Source organism: Pseudoliparis swirei, chromosome 9 (genome assembly GCF_029220125.1).
Source record: "Pseudoliparis swirei isolate HS2019 ecotype Mariana Trench chromosome 9, NWPU_hadal_v1, whole genome shotgun sequence".
Taxonomy (NCBI): domain Eukaryota; kingdom Metazoa; phylum Chordata; class Actinopteri; order Perciformes; family Liparidae; genus Pseudoliparis; species Pseudoliparis swirei.
Window position 1 is genome coordinate 7,801,784 of NC_079396.1, and position 5,777 is coordinate 7,807,560.

A 5,777-nucleotide genomic window follows, 5' to 3' on the forward strand; every position below is an offset into this window, starting at 1 on the left:
TATCACCCGGGAGACAGAACCTGACCTTCTCATTCCATTTGGGTTAAATGCTGTTCACAATGACCTGTATGCATTTCAATAACTTAAAAGAGAAGTATAAAAAAGGGAACCAAGTAAGTTTCTCATATGAATCACAATTGTTTGTGACAGCACACACTAAATTAAAGCTGTGCAGCCTGTGATGGGACTGGATTACAAATATGTCATGTCTAAACAAAAACTTGCATGCAGCACATAAATTAACAGCAGCATTCATGCTTTAGAAATAAGATACATTAATAACATCAACCCCTTTAAAAATCATATAATGGCCCATAAAAAAATCTAATTAGTCACTAAATACAAGCTCTAAATATATATATATATATATATATATATATATATATCAGTGAATCAGGTAATACATATGCTCCATTTAGCTTCCTACCTCCATTCTAGCTTGTGATAATCAACCGGTCTGGTGACATTAAACAATAAGACGGAGTGCAAGAGACATGACGAAGAGTCAGAGAGTGGTATGCATGCTCACTCCTAAGCCCATCTCTCAAAGCCTCTTATCGTACAGCTCTCAGGTATTAGTACCCCCCCCCCCTCCCCCCTCTTCCCCCACACACACAACCTGAGAGGTAACTGCAGCACTATCCTTCCATCCAAACACAACAAAGTTCCTGAACCAGCTGGTAAAAAAATCGCTTTAACTTATTTTTCTTCATTTCAAACGAGCAAATGGGGGGAATAATAATTTGAGCTGCGGCCCAAGCTGAGCAGATGATAGTGATAGAGTTTCCTGATTGTGATAGAGGTAGTTCGAATATGTTTTAGTAAAGGTTGATATGTTAGTTTGCATTCATTCTAACTAGATTTTTCTTAAAGTGACAGCCCCTGTATCTCCTGAAAGTTTGAATATAAAAGTATCAACATCCAAATACGTATTTCAATATTGATTATTATTATAAACAAGACATAACTGTGTGTCCATCAGAAATAACCTTCTATTATTTGTGGATTTTGTTTACATTTATATGTATTTTTTGTAATACTTTTATATAATTTAGAATTATTTGTTTGTCTATCGAAATATATTTTGGTAAAGAGTTATTCAAATATAAATCACAAAAAAACATTTGTGAATTCTTATGTGGGCATTCATTAACATTAAGACTGCTCTGATCTCATATTTAATTGTTACGTGCCCAAAACTGACGAAAAATGGGCTTGTGAAGCGCCATGGTGAGACACCAAAGGCCCACTGACCAAGCTGCTGTTCTCGATAAGTTGGGAAAAAGAACGCATAGGCACTCATTTATTTCAATTAATAACTGCAATTCTTGGCACTGAAACCAAAAAGCATGCTGTGAAATTGTTGGGTTCGAACTGCCTTAGCTCATTGTTCTGCCACAGGGTCCTCGCAAGCAAAGCTGTTTGCTGAACAACATAAAAAAGAAAAGAACTTTCCTGTAAGCTACTGACTCTTCAGCTGATTGCTTATGAGAAGTATGAATAATACGGTTCGGTAGGGAAGCCAGAGCTGACAATCCAATTAAAATCTTATTACTTTGGTCTGAGGTGGGGGTAGAGGCATAACGTTCGATAGAGTAGACTAGGTTTTATAAAACATCGGGGGAAAAGATGCAGGGGGAAGGATAATTATCAGGTGATGATGATGTGACTAGAGGTGGGAGTGTCTTAGAACCGGGCCACTCCGTTAACAATGCACATGGTTAGGTCATCCTGTCCCTGTCTGCTGATGAACCAAAACACAGCCAGAATTGAAAAGTTATCACCAGGTGATTTTTGTTCTCATTTCATTCCTATCTCCTTTTCTATCTCGCGCTTTTTGTGCCTGTTTTCAAAGTGAGATCAGAGCGAGCAGTTGTAATATTAATAATTTTGGACCAGGGGCGTCATTAGGTCTATTTTAGGGGGGCTTCAAATTTATTTATTTTTGTTATTTCATTAAGTTAAACTATTGTTTCTCAAATGGACACATTATTTAAAACTAACATGTTACGAATTCTGGTTTGTACTGTATGTTTTATCCTCCTTCAAATAACAATCCAATAGCCTATCATCATACTTCACAAAATCATCCACGAGCACTAGGATCTTGGGGAGGCTGCTGTGCTGGCTTTCTCACTCTGCCAATTAATGTCTCATCAAAGACAGGATTACAGGCAGGAGTTTAGCTTAAAGTAAATGATGCACGGAGTGACCTATAAGTCCAGGTAGTTACAGAATGTGGCTATATATAATATATCGGTAGTTGTTAACGGGTGTTACCTGCTTACATTTAGGTTTATTTGAGGCAAATGAAAGGGACACTTAGAAACTGTCTCCATTGAGCGAGAGTGTGAATAAGCAAATTCTAAATACAAGAAAAAACTATTGAAATCTCTCTATTCTTTATCTCAGTGATAGTCTCCAAATGAGCATAATATATCACTATGACCCTGAAATTCTGTCTCTTATGTTATCATATACTGAATGCAAGAAAACTACAGATCAAAATCACTTTCTGATTGAACCAAACTATGAACTGTCTCTAACAATGGATATCCGCCCCCCGCCCCCTCCCCCAAAAAAATAATTGCTGCGTCCCCCCTTTTCTTTGAATCCTATAAACGCCCCTGGTTGGGCTCTGCCCTTCATCTTCACAGCAGAAAGGTATTTGCTTTGGACGGGGGAGTCGTTCCCCTTCCGTGGTAAACAAAGGCTTTTGAAGTATCAAGGGAATGCCTCTCATGTGATTATTACTCAGCCACGCCACAACAGACTCAGTGCGTTTACATGCAATCGAATTATTGGCTTAGTCGGACTGAAATCGAATTATCCGTTTCATGTAAACACCTTAGTCGGACTATGTGCGGTCCGACTTCGATCCGATTAACACCCCTGGATAGCTCGGTCCGATCCAGTTGATAATTCGACTCTCGCGGCATGTAACGGTGAATTCGATTCGGAACTGGACTTTGCGTCTTTGCGCATGCTCGAGATCCCGCCGCCCTCCTCCCTCCCTCCCTCCCATGTCGTGACCCGGAAGTCGAAAGAGACGATAAATTAAATTCTCCGTGTACCTTCGGCGACGGCGTCTTCTCTCCGTTGATCAACTCAGCCAATAGCGCCATTTGCATTCGCTGTACTCCTATTAACACCATGGAAGAATAGTAGAGGGATGTAGCTTCGCCTTGCTCTCTGTTCGCCATCTTTCTCGAAATGTTGTTGTTGGTGGTGGTGAAGAGGTCAAGCGGAAATGGCTGTATCACCACGAGTTGTAATGAAAACAGCGCCACCTATCGTATCGGATATGACATGCTTTTGGCCAATGATTCGAATTACTCACTGCCATGTATATTGGGATAACAGCTGATCCCCCAAAAGATAGCATAGTCCGACTAAAGCAAGATTAGAATTATACCATCATGTAAACGCACTGACTCAGTTTACAAAGTCTCACACTGCCAATCACGCTTGAACACACCGCAGAAACTATATATAATAATGGAGACCATTTTCACTCCAAAGAAAGCAATATTCACTGTCGCAGAAAATCTGTTTGGCAAAAATGTAGCAAAGGAGAGATTGTGAGATGGTGGAGCTGTGATCCAGTGAGTTGACTGAGATAATGAGTGACCCTGTTTGACCCTAGTGCTGAGGTAATTAAAGGAACCGGCTCTTTGAACCTTCAATTAGAAAAACATCCAGCCCCAGATTTAACTGCAGCAGCTTTGTGTGTTTTGTCCTTGTTGGCTCTGCGTGTGTTGTGAAGACAATTTCACAACACTGTTTGTCGAAAAGATAATCATGTATTAATCTCAGTCTCGGCTTGTTAAGAGTGGAACTGTGACTCATTTAGTTCCATTTTCAGTGCGTGACTGAGCGTGAGCAATGTATGATTACTGGGAGAACATCGCTGATTGGTATTAGCAGTGGGGCCACAATTGGGAATGCCCATTGGGAGAATGGAAACATGATATCTTTCCAAATAATCTCTATGTTCGGCCTCACTGCACATTTGGGTTTGCCAGGTCTGTCCCAGAAAGAGTGCAGCTTTGCATATAATAATAATAACTATATTTAATTCAATTCAGTTTACTTGTATAGCCCATTTTCACAAATTACAAATTTGTCTCAGAGTGCTTTACAATCTGTACACAGACATCCCAGTCCCAAAACCTCACATTGGATCAGGAAAAACTCCCAAACAACCCTTCACGGGGAAAAAAGGGAAGAAACCTTCAGGAGAGCAAAAGAGGATGATTCCTCTCCAGGATGGACAGGAGCAATAGATGTAATGTGTACAGAAGGAATCATTACACACAAATTAAAACACAGTAACTACACAATCAATGAATACGACAGTGTATTAGTGTTGTTACGAGATGTGCCGACGCTTCGAAGCGTGTGTCGAGTAATGGAGGGGGCGTTTCCTCGAAGCGCGTATCGAGGCTTGCTTCATTTAGGGGAGGAGCCAAAAATGATGACGTCCGAAGCCTCGCTGCCCGGCTGTACCACGTGACTGCTTCGGGAAGTGGTTCAGATTTTGCCGGGAGGTTTGACAGCAATATAAACCCCTCAGGCTCCATTCAAAATGTGGGTTGTTGGTTGAGAGTTTGGAGAGTTTAGAGAGAGATAGTTTGGAGAGTTAGGAGAGTGAGGAGAGAAGGATAGCTGATAAGATGGAACTGTTGAGAAACTGTTATTTCTGAATAAAAATGAATAAAATGTCCCCTGTCCTGTACATCACTGTCCAAGTTACACAAGCATATTCAGTCCCCTCTTCCTAGTTCCACACACACTTTCACTGTCCTCTGCCTGTTTAAGCCCATGCCATTTTCCTAAAGTGACACAACATTATTACACAACCTGCCATATCATATGATACTCCAATTTTGGGAACATTTACACACACAGAATAGATTCAAAATATATTTTATTATGCACATATGTGATAATTTATGCACAGAAATGATTTGGTCACACATTTTTGTAATTCAGTCATTCCCAACAGCCATAACGGACACAAAAAATCAATGCATCACATTGTGGTTCAGATACAGCTGCCTGTGATTTTGACTTGGCCAGTAGGTGGATTCGTGAGCACATGAAGCTTCGAGAAATGAACCCTTTCTCGAACCAATTGGCTGAAGTGGTTTGATGCCTCATGAGGCTTCATCTCACCATCATTACAGTGTATGAATAGTTGGGAGTCGTCATATTCCACGATCCAGACCTCGATGATCCATCAGGCAGGTAGGATCTATGACGTCTCATCGGGTCATCGGACCCGATGAGACGTGAAGTCAAAAGGACTCCGGGGAGAAAGCAGAGTTAGTAATGTGCAATAGCAGGGTGTCTACAGGAATAAACAAGTGACATTTAAGACTTTTTAAGACTTTTTAAGACCACGTTTAAATAAAATTTAAGACCTAACTTGTGATGGAAATACAAATAAAAAGTGGAAATATACATTAATCTAAACACACTGATGTTTGTTCAAAATGAACAGTATGGTGTAATGCGAAAGGATAACACAAAAATGTCATTGCTGTTGTAAATTATATTTATTAAAACAACATTTTCAGAACATTTAGGTCCCATGAACAAATGCTTATAACATCAAGTAAATATATTTAATAAAATACGAGCAACATAGTTCCTTTTGAACAAAAAAATCTATAAAATAACATAAATAACAATTCCAGCTGCTTTTAAAATGCAAATACATTTACATAATATAATGTATGTGTGTGAGTGAGTGAGTGAGCGAGTGAGAGTTC